The following is a 16,894-nucleotide window of genomic DNA, read 5'->3' as shown; positions in this document are numbered from 1 at the left end:
GACAAGATTAGATTTGAATTTTAGCAAAAGCACTTTGGTGGGAGTAGAGAGCAGATTAAAAGGATCTATTATGCATTGAACTGTGTCCTCTTTCAAAAAAGATAGTTGATTTTCTAACCCCTAGCCTCTCCGATTGTGACCTTGTTTGGAAATGGGGTCATTGCAGATGTAATTAGTTAAGTTATGGTGAGGTCATACTGCAGTCAAGTGGTTCCCTAACCCAACTGGTGTTCTTATAAAAAGGGAAATTTGGACACAGAAACAGACGTTCCCAGAGGGAAGATGACATGAAGAGACACAGGGAGAGGACGGCTACCTACAAGTCAAGGAGAGAGGCCTGGAACAGACTGTTCCCTCATAGCCCTCAGGAGGAACCAGCTCTGCTGACACATTAATTTTTGACGTTTCCCCTCCAGAACTGAGACAATAAATTTCTGTTACTTAAGGCACCCCACTTGTGGTAGATTTTTATGGCAGCCCTATGAAACTAACAAAGAACCCCAAATTGTAGACCAACTAAGAGGACCAATGAGGGCCTAAACTAAGGTGGGGTGGGGTGAAGAGAAAGGATTTGAAAGATATTCAGGAAGTAGAATTGACAGAACTTGGTGACCAATTGGATATGTGGAGTTAACATAGTGATTAATAGTGACCTAGATTTTAGTCCTGTCTCTCTTACTTCTCAGCTGTTTGAACTTGAACAAGCCATTCATCCTCTTTATGCTTCAGTTGCTTATCTGTAGAGTGAGTCATGATTGTTCCTATCTTGTTGGGTTGTTGTGATGGTCAAGAGAGTGCAGGTTAAAATTTATTACAGTGGTATGGTAAATATTTAATATGGTAACATTGGTAAATATAGTAAATACTCAATAAATATTCTTTTAAAAAATATGTGGGTTGTGTGAAAGGGTTTGAGAATGACTCATATTTCTGACTTGGCCATCAGACAGAGCCATGATTATTCAGGGAGAAGAAAAATACTGGAGAAGAATGGGTTTGGGGGGCAGGATGGTAAATTCACTTTTAATTAAATTTAAAACATACAAACAAATTATTGATCTTTAGAAACACACTCCCTTACCTTTTATGTTGACTTTCATAAGGTTCAAATTTATATATATATAAATATATATATTTTTTTCAAATTTATATTTTTAACTTAACAAAAGTTTATTTTGTCCATTAGAGATAATCTCACAAGGAAAATGAAATGAGCACCATTGTGGGGTTTTTAATTTATTTTACTGGTTTCTTATTTATTTTTTTAAAATTAAGTTTATTGGAATATAGTTGCTTTACAATGTTGTATTAGTTTCTACTGTACAGCAAGATGAATCAGCTATACATATATCCCCTCTTTTTTGATTTCCTTCCCATTTAAGTCACCACAGTGCATTAAGTGCTATACAGTATGTTCTCATTAGTTATCTATTTATACATATTATCTATAGTGTATATATGTCAATCCCAATACAATTTATATGATTATACCCTAAGAAATAAAATCATACGCTGTTTTAAAAATTATTAGATTCATAGTGACATTTTAAATAAATAGGAGATGAGTTGGGATTAATACTACGTGATTTCAATTTAGGCATTAACTTTATCCATGGGGCCTCTCTTTGCTTTCTTTCATCTCATCTATTCCTATGCCTTTTCAGTTTGACAAGAACCCATCATGGGACCGTTCTGCCTCTGTCTTGAATATTCATAATCAAAGAATGGCGCATATGAGAAAACTGGAAAGTTCTGCTTGTAAATCTGGGCATGTGATTTGGTTTGCTGCAGAAATTGTAGTGGTTAGTTTGTGCTTGTTCACTTAAAATGAATCAGATCTTTTGCTACAAAGCATGCTACTTTGACTTTTTAGAATGATTCATCTTTTTACTTCCTGTGACTTACTATAACGCTTGTGAAGTAACCATGAAGAGATGAAAATTATACTTCTCACTTTCCCCAAATATTTGCTTAAGTATTTTAAATGCTAGTTATTCTTCTGAGCCCTTTGGTGCTGGAGGAGAGAGGCTCCTTTCCCCAAAGAGTGCCGAGCTGGGACTTGCCCCGTGAAGATGAGGAAGACACTGAGGCCACTGACTGTGCAGAGACCAGCAGAGCTTCCCAGGTAGACAGAGAGGTGGGTCAGGAAGATGGAGAATGAGTTTTTGCCTATTCCTCCCACTAAGTACAATGGGAAAACTTGGACGTTATATACAAGACAAGCATAGAAGGACTCTGAACCGTGAAGAGAAGGCAGACCAGTTAGGAGCCTCAGGACTCCAGGAATGACAAACATGACAGCTTGGAAGATATACAATAAGTTGAAATCATGGTGCAATCTTCAGCGGTCCTTTTACCGGATTCCAGGCTTAAAGGCATGACCGGAATGGCTCCTGAAAGGAACTTAGCCCAAATGCATACAAAAGTGGGGCAAAAACACTTCAAGCTGTGTTCTTTCAATTACACGAGGCAAAATCAAAGAGCATCTTCATCCTGGGCACAGAAGCATCCATCCTTAAGAGCATTTCGTCTTGAAAATAAACTATTTCTCGATTATATCCTTCCTGAATTAAACTAAATCTATGGAAAAAAGGCTATTATTAGTTATTAAAAGCGCCTGAGACAAATTTGAAACATAAATACATTGAGATTCACTCCTAAGGAGAACAAAATATTATAATATCAAGTAGTTCCCAGACCACAAATTTTCTAAGAAATTTATTTATAAAATTCTAACCTATATTCAAAAAAAAGAGACAATATAGGGATTGTGCTCATCATTTTTTCATTGGCCCATGATCACAGGGCTGCTCAGAGCTCTCTTGCCACCTCTGTAGGACACCTGGTTGAAACATGTTTCTTTTTCTTCAGCAAATAGGCACCTCGTTATCCCTTCATTTTTTGTTTTTTACCTCTAAGGGGCTAGGGGGAGGGATAGAGGGATATATTCATTACAAGAACCGTAAGACTCTACCCTATAAACATTTGTTACTATCTGGGTTTGGGATAAAGCAGTGCTATAAAGGAAGGTTATAGAACACCAACATACACAGGGAGCTTTGGAAGCATTTAGGAGGAGTACCTAACCAATGCCATGATTCAGAGAAGACTTCTTAGAGGAAGTGACTTCTAAGTTGAGAACGAAAGGATGAGTAGGAGTTGATAGTGAAGAGAATATCCCAGGTGGAGGAAAAAGTACATGCGAAGACCCAAGAGCTGATAGAGATCTACTAATTAGTTGGAGAATTGAAATTAATTTAACTTGCCAAGTAGAGTTCTAGGCCAGATTAAGAAAACTGCAATAAATCATAAAAAAGAGGATTTTATCCTGAGGGCTTTCCTGAAGAATCAGTGGAGGGTTGAATGTTGTGGAGGACATAATAAGATTTCTACTTTTTGAAAGATGTAGAGAATGGACTTGAGGGGGGACAACATGAAAGTCAGGAGAGGTATTACGATGCTTTTCCAGTAATCCAAGTGAGGTGATGGTGACCTGACCAGGAAATTGCCTGCAGGAATGGAGAACAGTGAATAGCTCCAAGAAATATTTAACTGGCAGAATTGACTGAACTTGATGATTGTTGGGTCATGGAGAATGAAATGAGGGAGGTCAGAGGATGATTTCCAAATTTCTGGATTGGGAAATTAGTTGGATAAACGGTGATAGAATAAAAAGTAGAGGAACAGCTGTGTACGTGGAAGAGTTAAGGGTGAGGTAATAATGAGTTCAATTTTAAGCATATTTTAGGCACTTGTGGATACTGAATTATTCAGTCAACAAATATTTATGAATTACCAACTACATGCCAGGTAGTGTGAGTGAAGGTCTTAGGAGTAGAGCAGTGATAAAATATTTTAAAGATTACAGTCTAGTTGGGGAAATGTACAGTACATGAATTAATAAAAATAATAAATGTATACAGTAAATATAAGCCCTGCATATAGTGAAGGAAAACACATTTATGAATTGATTAGTTTCTACTTAAAAGTATGATCAGAGACATCAGGTAGACAGAGTACTGCCTGGTAATACCTTGTCAATCTATGGTCCACTTTCTCTTTCCTCAGATTTCCAGCAGCCCCTTTTCTCTTCTCGCTTTCAACGTAGTTCACAAAAGAGAAGCAACTTATCTTTCTACTACCAAAATCTACCAGCCTAATTTGTAGATTTGTATCCACATACTCTGCCTTCCCATTTATGCACAGGGACAAGGTGTCCTTGTCCTACCCGATGTCAGGTCCTCTACTTGTACACAGAAGCCAGTCCGCTCTTGTCTACTGAAGGGCTTCATATAATAATCCCATCCTAAAAATAAATGCTCTTATCTGGACTTCATGTGTTCCTCTACCCACTACCTTATTTCTCTGCTCCTCTTTATAGCAAAACTCTAAAAGAGTTGTTGATTCTTTTTTTTTTTTTTACATCTTTATTGGAGTATAATTGCTTTACAATGGTGTGTTAGTTTCTGCTTTATAACAAAGTGAATCAGCTATACATATATATATATATCCCCATATCTCCTCCCTCTTGCGTCTCCCTCCCACCCTCCCTATCCCACCCTTCTAGGTGGGCACAAAGCACCGAGCTGCTCTCCCTGTGCTATGCGGCTGCTTACCACTAGCTAGCTATTTTACATTTGGTAGTGTATATATGTCCATGCCACTCTCTCAGTTTGTCACAGCTTACCCTTCCCCCTCCCCATGTCCTCAAGTCCATTCTCTACATCTGTGTCTTTATTCCTGTCCTGCCCCTAAGTTCTTCATAACCTTTTTTTTTTTTAAGATTCCATATATATGTGTTAGCATACGGTATTTGTTTTTCTTTTTCTGACTTACTTCATTCTGTATGACAGACTCTAGGTCCATCCACCTCACTACAAATAACTTAATTTCATTTCTTTTTATGGCTGAGTAATATTCCATTGTATATATGTGCCACACCTTCTTTATCCATTCATCTGTGAGTTGTTGATTCTTTAATGTCAGCTTTATTGAAGTATAATTGACATGTAAAGTTGTAAGATATTTAAAGTGTACATTGTGGTGATTTGATATGCATATACATAGTGAAAGGATTTCCTGCCATCTAATTAGCATATCCATCATCTAACATATTTACCTTTTATTTGGGGGTGTGTGTGTGAAAACATTTAAGTTCTATTTTCTTAACAAATTTAAATGATATATATTTAATGCTAAATTAATTTATAACAAAATAGCCAAGATTATTCAAGAGGGAAAGGATAGTCTCTTCAGTAAATGGTGTTGAGAAGACTGGACAGCCACATGCAACGAGTGGTCTTTTTTTTTTTGACGGCTAGTTATGTTTTATTAATCTTAATAAATACATCGAATGTTGGGTAATTTTTATAGTGGAGATTGCTGAGGAAACTGCAGGGGACATGCTTCATTTCTTGCTCGGCTTTACTGCCGACTTGGTGACCTTGCCTGCAGGATGACTTCTCATCCACAGCCTTGATGACTCCAGTGGCCACTGTTTGTCTCACGTCCCGCACAGCAAAATGGCCTAGAGGTGGGTACTCAGAGAACATCTCCACACACATGGCCTTGCTGGGGACCATCCTTACATCTGCACAATGGCTGTATCGCCTGACTTCAGGGCCTTGGGGTTGTCAAAGGTGACCTCCATCCCAGGTTTCAGGAAGCTGGTCTCCACACAGCCCACAGGCACAGAGCCAATGCTCCCAATCATGTGCACACCTTGTAGAGGCAGCCTCAGGGGCTCGTTGACCAGTTGAGTGGGAGGGAGAATGGAGCCCAGAGCTTCCAGGACACTCATCCCTGTGGCATTTCCCTCCTTTCTCTTGACCTTCCAGCTCCTGGATCAGGCATGTGGATGCTGGGCTATGCTAGCCCAAAATGGGCACAAAGACCATGACTGCCAAGTTGTAGCCGATCTTCTTGATGTAGGCTCTCACTCCCTTGATGGAAGCATTGGGTGCTGTGGGTGGGTTTGTCGGAGTCCATCTTGTTGACAGCCGTGATGAGTGGCTTCACACCCAGCATGTAGGCCAGTAGCATATTCTCCACAGGTCTGCCTATTCTTGGAGATGCCTGCTTCAAACATGCCCGTGCTGCTGGCCACGATGAGCGTGGCACAGTCACCTGGGATGGGCCAGTGATGATGTTTTTGATGAAGTCCCTGTGGCATCAATTATGGTGATGTAATATTTGGTTGTCTCAGACTTCCATAAGGAGATGTCATGGTGATGCCACATTTCCTTTCCGCCTTCATTTTGTCTAGCACCCAGGCAAACTTGATGGAGCCCTTGCTCATCTCTGCTGCTTCCTTCTTGAACTTCTCATGGTTCTCTTGTCAGTACCCCCACACTTGTAGATGAGATACCCAGTGGTGGTGGACTTGCCAGAGTCCACATGGCCAATGATGATAATATTGATATGGGTCTTCTTTTTGCCCGTAATGGTAGATTCATTAGAGTCATTGCTGATCCAGATATTAGCAAGAGCTGCTGCAGCAGCTGTGAAGCAGGTATTGTGTATTATTGATGCTTCCCTTTCCTACCTCCCATTCTTTTTTTTTTTTTTTTGCGGTACGCGGGCCTCTCACTGTTGTGGCCTCTCCTGTTGCGGAGCACAGGCTCCAGACGTGCAGGCTCAGTGGCCGTGGCTCACGGGCCCAGCCGCTCCGCGCCATGTGGGATCCTCCCGGACCGGGGAACGAACCCACGTTCCCTGCATCGGCAGGCGGACTCTCAACCACTGCGCCACCAGGGAAGCCCACATGACTCTTTTTGAATTATGGTTTTCTCAGGGTATATGCCCAGTAGTGGGATTGCTTGGTCATATGGTAGCTCTACTTTTAGCTTTTTAAGGAACCTCCATATTGTTCTCCATAGTGGCTGTATCAATTTACATGCCCACCAGCAGTACAAGAGGGTTCCCTCTTCTCCAAACCCTCTCCAGCATTTACTGTTTGTAGATTTTTTGATGATGGCCATTCTGACCACTGTGAGATGATATGTCATTGTAGTTTTGATTTGCATTTCTCTAATGATTATTGATGTTGAGCATTCTTTCATGTGTTTGTTGGCAATCTGTATATCTTCTTTGGAGAAATGTCTATTTAGGTCTTCTGCCCAGTTTTGGATTGGGTTGTTTGTTTTTTTGATATTGAGCTGCATGAGTTGCTTGTATGTTTTGGAGATTAATCCTTTGTCAGTTGCTTCATTTGCAAATATTATCTCCCATTCTGAGTGTTTTCTTTTGCTCTTGTTTATGGTTTCCTTTGCTGTGCAAAACCTTTGAAGTTTCATTAGGTCCCATTTGTTTATTTTTGTTTTTATTTCCATTTCTCTAAGAGGTGGGTCAAAAAGGATCTTGCTCTGATTTATGTCATAAAGTGTTCTGCTTATTTTTTCCTCTTAAGAGTTTGATGGTGTCTGGCCTTACAGTTAGGTATTTAATCCATTTTAGGTTTATTTTTGTGTATGGGGTGAGGGAGTGTTCTAATTTTATTCTTTTACATGTAGCTGTCCAGTTTTGCCAGCACCACTTATTGAAGGAACTGTCTTTTCTCCACTGTATATTCTTGCCCCCTTTATCAAAGATAAGGTGACCATATGTGTGTGGGTTTATCTCTGGGCTTTCTATCCTGTTCCATTGATCTATCTTTCTGGTTTTGTGGCAGTACCATACTGTCTTGATTACTATAGCTTTGTAGTATAGTCTGAAGTCAGGGAGCCCAATTTCTCCAGCTCTGTTTTTCTTTGTCAAGATTGCTTTGGCTATTTGGGGTCTTTTGTGTTTCCATACAAATTGTGAAATTTTTTGTTCTAGTTCTGTGAAAAATGCCATTGGTAGTTTGATAGGGATTACATTGAATCTGTAGATTGCTTTGGGTAGTAGAGCCATTTTCACAATGTTGATCCTTCCAATACAAGAACATGATATATCTCTCCATCTGTTTATGTCATCTTTATTTTATCAGTGTCTTATAATTTTCTGCATACAGGTCTTTTGTCTCCTTAGGTAGGTTTATTCCTAGATACTTTATTCTCTTTGTTGCAGTGGTAAATGGGAGCATTTTCTTAATTTCACTTTCAGATTTTTCATCGTTAGTGTATAGGTATGCAAGAGATTTCTGTGCATTAATTTTGTATCCTGCTACTTTACCAAATTCATTGATTAGCCCTAGTAGTTTTCTGGTAGCATCTTGAGGATTCTCTATGTATAGTATCATGTCATCTGCAAACAGTGAACAGTTTTACTTCTTCTTTTGCAATCTGGATTCCTTTTATTTTTTTCTTCTCTGATTGCTGTGGCTAAAACTTCCAAAACTATGTTGAATAATAGTGGTGAGAGTGGGCAACTTTGTCTTGTTCTTGATCTTAATGGAAATGGTTTCAGTTTTTCACCATTGAGGACGATGTTGGCTGTGGGTTTGTCTTATATGGACATTATTATGTTGAGGAAATTTCCCTCTATGCCTACTTTCTGGCAGGTTTTTATCATAAATGGGTGTTGAATTTTGTTGAAAGCTTTCTCTGCATCTATTGAGATGATCATATGGATTTTCTCCTTCAATTTGTTAATATGGTGTATCATGTTGATTGATTTGCATATACTGAAGAATCCTTGCATTCCTGGGATAAACCCCACTTGATCATAGTGTATGATCCTTCTAATGTGCTGTTGGATTCTGTTTGCTAGTATTTTCTTGAGGATTTTTGCATCTGTGTTCATCAGTGATATTAGCCTGTAGTTTTCTTTCTTTGTGAACATCCTTGTCTGGTTTTGGTATCAGAGTGATGGTGGCCTCGTCAAATGAGTTTGGGAGTGTTCCTCCCTCTCCTGTATTTTGGAAGAGTTTGAGAAGGATAGGTGTTAGCTCTTCTCTAAATGTTTGATAGAATTCACCTGTGAAGCCATCTGGTCCTGGGCTTTTGTTTGTTGGAAGATTTTTAATCACAGTTTCAACTTCAGTGCTTGTGATTGGTCTGTTCATATTTTCTATTTCTTCCTGATTCAGTCTCGGAAGGTTGTGTAGCGTTGTGGTCAGAAAAGATACTTGATACGATTTCAATTTTCTTTAATTTACCAAGGCTTGATTTGTGACCCAAAATATGATCTATCCTGGAGAATGTTCCATGAGCACTTGAGAAGAAAGCGTGTTCTGTTGTTTTTGGATGGAATGTTCTAAAAATATCAATTAAGTCCATCTTGTTTAATGTATCATTTAAAGCTTGTACTTCCTTATTTATTTTCATTTTGGATGATCTGTCCATTGGTGAAAGTGGGGTGTTAAAGTCCCCTACTATGATTGTATGTTTACTGTCGATTTCCCCTTTTATGGCTGTTAGTATTTGCCTTATGTATTGAGGTGCTGCTATGTTGGATGCATAAATATTTACAATTGTTATACCTTCTTCTTGGATTGATCCCTTGATCATTATGTAGTGTCCTTCTTTGTCTCTTCTAATAGTCTTCGATTTAAAGTCTTTTTTGTCTGGTATGAGAATTGCTACTCCAGCTTTCTTTGGATTTCCATGGAATATCTTTTTCCATCCTTTCACTTTCAGTCTGTATGTGTCCCTAGGTCTGAAGTGGGTCTCTTGTTGACAGCATATATATGGGTCTTGTTTTTGTATCCATTCAGCCAATCGATGTCTTTTGGTTGGAGCATTTAATCCTTCTACATTTAAGGTAATTATCGATATGTATGTTCTTATTACCAGTTTCTTAATTGTTTTGGGTTTATTATTGTAGGTGTTTTTCTTCTCTTGTGTTTTCTGCCTGGAGAAGTTCCTTTAGCATTTGTTGTAAAGCTGGTTTGGTGGTGCTGAATTCTCTTAGCTTTTGCTTCTCTGTAAATGTTTTAATTTCTCTGTCAAATCTGAATGAGATCCTTGCTGGGTAGAGTAATCTTGATTGTAGGTTTTTCTCCTTCATCACTTTATATGTGTCCTGCCACTCCCTTCTGTCTTGCAGAGTTTCTGTTGAAAGATCAGCTGTTAACCTTATGGGGATTCCCTTATGTGTTATTTGTTGTTTTTCCCTTGCTGCTTTTAATATGTGTTCTTTGTATTTAATTTTTGATAGTTTGATTAATATGTGTCTTGGCATCTTTTTCCTTGGATTTTTCCTGTATGGGACTCTCTGTGCTTCCTGGACTTGAATAACTATTTCCTTTCTTATATTAGGGAAGTTTTCAACTATAATCTCTTCAAATATTTTCTCAGTCCCTTTTTTTTTGTCTTCTTCTTCTGGGACCCCTATAATTCGAATGTTGGTGCGTTTAACATTGTTCCAGAGGTCTCTGAGACTGTCCTCAATTCTTTTCATTCTTTTTTCTTTATTCTGCTCTACAGTAGTTATTTCCACTATTTTATCTTCCAGGTCACTTATCCATTCTTCTGCCTCAGTTATTCTGCTATTGATCCCTTCTAGAGAATTTTTAATTGCATTTGTTGTGTTGTTCATCACTGTTTGTTTGCCCTTTAGTTCTTCTAGGTCCTTGTTAAACGTTTCTTGTATTTTCTCCATTCCATTTTCAAGATTTTGGGTCATCTCTACTATCATTATTCTGAATTCTTTTTCAGGTAGACTGCCTATTTCTTCTTCATTTGTTAGGTCTGGTGGGTTTTTATCTTGCTCCTTCATCTGCTGTGTGTTTCTCTGTCTTCTCATTTTGCTTAGCTTACTGTGTTTGGGGTCTGCTTTTCGCAGGCTGCGGGTTTGTAGTTCCCGTTGTTTTTGGTGTCCGTCCCCAGTGGCTAAGGTTGGTTCCGTGGGTTGTGTAGGCTTCCTGGTAGAGGGGACTAGTGCCTGTGTTCTGGTGGATGAGGCTGGATCTTGTCTTTCTGGTGGGCAGGTCCATGTCTGGTGGTGTGTTTTGTGGTGTCTGTGGCCTTATTATGCTTTTAGACAGCCTCTCTGCTAATGGATGGGGTCGTGTTCCTGTCTTGCTAGTTGTTTGCAATAGGGTGTCCAGCACTGTAGCTTGCTGGTCATTGAGTGGAGCTGGGTCTTGGCGTTGAGATGGAGATCTCTGGGAGATTTTCGCTGTTTGATATTACGTGGAGATGGGAGGTCTCTTGTGCACCAGTGTCCTGAACTTGGCTCTCCCACCTCAGTGGCACAGCCCTGATGCCTTGCTGGAGCACCAAGAGCCTGTCCTCCACAAGGCTCAGAATAAAAGGGAGAAAAAAGAGAAAGAAAGAAAAAGAAAGAAAGGAAGAAAGAAAGAAAGAAAGAAAGAGAAAGAAAGAAAGAAGATAAAATAAAGTTATTAAAATAAATAAAACGTACTTAAGAAAAAAAATTTAAGTAAAAAAAAAAAAAAGGCCAGACAGAACCCAAGACAAATGGCAAAAGCAAAGGTATACAGACAAAATCACACACAGAAGCATACTCAAACACACTCACAAAAAGAGAAAAAGGGGAAAAAAATATATGTGTGTGTGTATATATCTATCTATCTATCTATCTATCTATCTATCTATCTATATCTATATCTATATTTATATATATCGTTGCTCCCGAAGTCCACCTCCTCAATTTGGGATGATTCACTGTCTATTCAGGTATTCCACAGATGCAGGGTACATCAAGTTGATTGTGGAGATTTAATCTGCTGCTCGTGAGGCTGCTGGGAGAAATTTCCCTTTCTCTTCTTTGTTTGCACAGCTCCCAGGGTTCAGCTTTGGATTTGGCCCCGCCTCTGTGTGTAGGTCGCCAGAGGGCGTCTGTTCTTCGCTCAGACAGGCCGGGGTTAAAGGAGCAGTTGATTCAGGGGCTCAGGTTCACTCAGGCCTGGGGGAGCGAGGGGTATGGATGTGGGGTGAGCCTGCGGAGGCAGAGGCCCGTGTGACGTTGCACCAGCCTGAGGCGCGCTGTGCGTTCTCCCGGGGAAGTTGTCTCTGGATCACGGGACCCTGGCAGTGGCGGGCTGCATAGGCTCCCGGGAGGGGAGGTGTGGATAGTGACCTGTGCTCGCACACAGGCTTCTTGGTGGCGGCAGCAGCAGCCTGAGCGTCTCATGCCCGCTTCTGGGCTCCACACTGATAGCCGCGGCTCGCGCCAGTCTCTGGAGCTCCTTTAAGCGGCGCTCTGAATCCCCTTTCCTTGCGCACCAGGAAAGAAAGAGGCAAGAAGTCTCTTGACTCTTTGGCAGCTCTAGACCTTTTCCCGGACTCCCTCACGGCTAGCCGTGGCGCACTAACCCCTTCAGGCTGTGTTCACGCCGCCAACCCCAGTCCTCTCCCTGGGATCCTACCCGAAGCCCGAGCCTCAGCTCCCAGCCCCTGCCCGCCCCGGCGGGTGAGCAGACAAGCCTCTCGGGCTGGTGAGTGCCGGTTGGCTCTGATCCTCTGTGCGGGAATCTCTCTGCTTTGCCCTCTGCACCCCTGTTGCTGCGCTCTCCTCCACGGCTATGAAGCTTCCCCCCTCTGCCACCCGCAGTCTCCGCCCACGAAGGGGCTTCTAGTGTGTGGAATCCTTTCCTCCTTCACGGCTCCCTCCCACTGGTGCAGGTCCCGTCCCTATCATTTTGTCTCTGTTTATTCTTTTTTCTTTTGCCCTACCCAGGTACGTGGGGAGTTTCTTGCTTTATGGGAGGTCTGAGGTCTTCTGCCAGCGTTCAGTAGGTGTTCTGTAGGAGTTGTTCCACGTGTAGATGTATTTCTGATGTATCTGTGGGGAGGAAGGTGATCTCCGCAGCTTACTCTTCTGCCATCTTGAAGCTCCTTCCGAAAAAAAACGAATTGCTTATTTAATAACTCAATTTAGCAACAGAGTTCTTGATTCTACATGTCCTTACCCTTGCTTCTCCACCTATACCACCAAACTTGTTCTTCTACCCTCTCTTCATTCTCATTAAATGGCCCCTCTTTTCAACCAGATGTAGGGTTAAAACACCTAGGCTGCATGCATTTCCATTTCTCTTTCATTTATACTCCCCACGTTCAGTAGGTTCTGTTGACTCAATCTTTAGAATATATGCCAAGTGTAATTAATTTTTACTAAATTTACTACCCCATGAAAGCCACCATTGTGGATTAATTTCGTGTAGCCCACTATTTTTCCCATGTTCCCATTTCTGGACCCTCTCATAATTATTTCGTCACGTGACAGTTAGGATAATCTAATAGTTTCTCATCATATTTGGAACAAAATTCAAACTACTTACCATGACCTACAAGGCCATTCATGACCAATCCCATCTACCTCTTCATTTTGAACCTTTCTCTACCTTGCCTTTTATAATCCAGTGAAGAGATGTGAAATGATTTATAATATATTTTAGAAGCAGAATTAACAATATTTGTTGATGGATTAGATATAAGTGATGAGGAAAAGCAGTGGATTAAGGACAACTCGTAGGTTTTGGTCTGAGCAACAAGGTGGGTGGCAGTTTGCAAAACTCTGACCCAAATAAATGGAGTGATGCTGTGAAAGAGAAATTTCTGAAAAATAAAAGAAAAAATGGTCTTTTTATTGGTTTGAATTTTTCATGGAAGAAGGTAAAATCAACATATTCAGAACCAAAATACAGTAGCTTTGATTTCTTGTGAATGGGATCTTTAGGTAGTTGATTAATTGAAAAAGTCCGTGAAAGAACAGATTCATTAAAAATGGTACTTACATAACTGAAATCTTTTATTTAACTGAGAACATGTACAAGATATTCATTCACCAGTTTTTTAATGTAGGTTCATGTATTTTCTTTGAATATGGATCCATTGATTAAAGTTCTCTCTTGTTTCTTTTACATAAACCACATCCATAATATATTGTATAATATTTCTAGTTTTGATCTGTGTACACTGAAGCTAAAACTTAAATTCACGTCTGAAGAAATCTCAAGGCAAAAACTTCCAGACTTTTATAACTTTTTCCAGTCTTTCGCAGTTATGTCTCCCACAACCAATTCAACAAAAATTACTTTTCAGTTACTTACTCTTATTACAAAGCATTCATTGTATTTTTTAGACCACATCTTTTTGTTTTCTCACTCATATTTCATCAGGTATACATTAATACTAATTAAAATTACAGACTTGCAATAGCAAGTACAACTGAAATGAAGAGGTTTGGAAACAAATTTAGCCAATGCTTGGTAAGCCTACAATGCAACTGAAGATGCAGTTGCGTTTGGATTTTCTAGGGAGTGATTTACTAGCTGTGACCGTTAAGTATGTCTTAGGTATCAACTACAGTATATGGGACTGAAAAGCATTAGTTATGCTGGTAAAATGAATAAGGGAAGGTTATTTAAGAGAATTTGTACTTTGTACGTATACTAGATCTCACATTCATAAAAATATATTTTATGTAATACAGTGTAAATATCGAAAGCCCTAGCTTTCAGGAAGAAATTCTCACAGCAGTTTCCCACCCCCTCATGGAGTAGTATAGGATAGGGATGTACAAGACTGGAGATCAGGAGAGCAGTTACCAATCTGAGTAGAATTTTGCTAACTGCAGAATGGTGTCTTTAAAGAGAAAATAGAAATAAAGGAAGTAAAATGGCTTTTGTTGAACTTCAAAGTCAACATTTTAGTGCCTCAAAATGTGCATTTGGACATAATGACCATGTTTGGCAAGAAGGAGGATTTTCTGGGATTGAGAGCGTCAGATGTTAAAGACAGCCCTGTCAAGCTTGACAGCAGGGCTGTGTTCCTGTTTGGGAGGTTCCTGGTATATGTATCAACAGAACATTCTTAAATGTCAGTGTTCACCAACACAAATGAAGTAGATAATGATTGTTAGTCAGTGACTGGTGTTATAAATTAAAGCCTTAACTGTTGTCTTTCAAGTCAACAAACATCTATTGATTGCCTGCTATGAGCATGGCCCCATGCTTTCTGCTACGGATGCACAAATGAAAAACATGATCTACCACAACTTCATACTCTGGTAGCAAGTAGGTATTTCAGAACTAATTATGATATAAATCAAACTAGAGAGTGCAACGATGGCCATATAAATTTTTTATTAATTTCCCTTTTCAGTGAATTTTGGAAGAAGTCAGCTGATTCTGTGTTTTATAATGTGGGGCAACTTATATAACCACTCTTGGTATAGATTTCTCACCTTTCAAATGGGCTAGCTATATCCTGGGAGGCAGTGCGCATCATTCAAAGTGATATTTTCACTAGGTACCTCCATTTAAGAGATGCCAATTAATTCTATATTATTTATAGCTGAAGAATTTTTCTTTGGCATCAGACTTCTGTGTCATTCTTCCAGTGTCTGTTGTCATTGGAAATTCCAGTAGTCTGTCCTTCACGTACCTTCCACTGAAGTGGGCATAATATTGGTTAAATGGGATGCTTTAGTGTACCCTGAACATTAAAGAATAGTATGGCTTTATTTAGTAGCCATTTATTGCTTTTTAACCAGCTAGTTCAAATTATACCCATCTCTAAGATATCAGCACACTTCCAAACAGTCACCTTCTTCTAGTTAGGTCAAAGCCCACTGCTAGACACTGTGATAGGACCATGTGCCTCTTCTTCAGAGTTTTAATTTCAGTTATAATTTTACATTATTGGTGTGATTTTTAGGGTATTTATCTGTCACTCCATTCGGTCAACTAAGCCAGTTGACTCTCAACAGAGCAGGAACCATGTATGTTTTACTCGTCATCATTGTCTCAGCTTTTAGCCTGGTGCTGCTTGGTACTGAATAGAGGAATGAACTCCTACCTGAAGTCTTTATTTCCTTCCTGTGTTAACTCTTGTGGGAGGGAAGTTGGGGGAGATGATACTGGTGAAATTGAGTTCCATAAATTTGCTAACCACTTCTTCCTTTTAGTGTCCTAAACTTATTTTACTAAAGTTTCAAAGGATGTTCCACCATTCTACTGGGGAACAAGCCTGTGACCACGTTACCCAGATCATTTTTAATTGTATACATTTTAATCAAGTTCCCTATTAAGCAGTTGCCTTTCCAGGATGAAGAGGCCAATGTTTCAATATGACTCAAATAGCAACACCCTAACATGTTAGTTGCTATTTCCTCTCTTGCTTATGCCTTCTCTGGCTTCTTTGTTAACATTTTTGATTTGCGACAACCATAATCTCTTGTGGCATTCAAAAGTGTAAGCACTGAGGTTATATAGAATGCTAATTTCAGTTGGATTTCTACTCTTCTTCTTCTTCCTCTTCCCCTTTCCCCTTCCTCTCTTCCCCTCCTTCTTCCCTTTTCCCCTCTCCCCTCCTCCTCTTCCCCCTTCCTTCTTCCTCTTCTTCCCCTTCTTTTCCTCCCCCTCACCTCCCCCCCCATTTCTTCTCCTTTTTTGCTCACAACTTATTATATAACTGGAGGTTTGCACCTTTTAATCCCCTTTACCTATTTTGCCCCCACCCCACTCCCCAACCTCTGGCATTGACTAATTGTTCTCCATATCTATGAGTCTTCTTTTGTTTTGTTTGCTTGCTTTGTTTCTTAGATTCCACATGTAAGTGTCTAATATTCTTCTTTATACATTTATGTTTTCTTCACTTTTCAACCCCAATAGACGATTCAGTCAGTTTCCTTGGGGAACTAACAGTGACTCCTAGGCATGTACTTTCTCTGCCTGAAGCTGATAGTTCAGGGCTGTTCATTTTATACCTATGTCATGTATCATAAAATATATTACCTTATACTTACTAAGTTGAAGACTATTTATTACTTTTCTATCCACTTGTACAAATTGGTTTGATTTTCATACCTATATTTTACCCTTTTTCTTAGCTACAAATTTGGAGTTTTCACATTGAATAAATTTGGGCTTCTTGAACATTTATAAATGTGTTAAATATGATTGACATCAATGTTGTTTCCCAAGGAACTTCACTCTGGAGGAAACTACACATTTATCCCTATTCTGAGTACAAGTCTTTCCTGGTCTAAGTCTACCCATGAT

At 39.6% G+C, this 16,894-nt stretch overlaps 1 pseudogene; it reads right to left on the bottom strand.

The window, feature by feature from the left end:
* Positions 1-5,584: 5,584 nt before the first annotated feature.
* On the bottom strand, positions 5,585-13,190 carry LOC113628818 (elongation factor 1-alpha 2 pseudogene; annotated as a pseudogene).
* Positions 13,191-16,894: the final 3,704 nt, after the last annotated feature.

The sequence above is a fragment of the Aethalodelphis obliquidens genome, unplaced genomic scaffold, assembly GCF_003676395.1.
Source record: "Aethalodelphis obliquidens isolate GAN/ISIS:26980383/991018 unplaced genomic scaffold, ASM367639v1 scaffold1, whole genome shotgun sequence".
Taxonomy (NCBI): Eukaryota; Metazoa; Chordata; class Mammalia; order Artiodactyla; family Delphinidae; genus Aethalodelphis; species Aethalodelphis obliquidens.
Note: the sequence above shows the minus strand (reverse complement) of the source record. Positions and strands in the feature narration are given on the sequence as shown.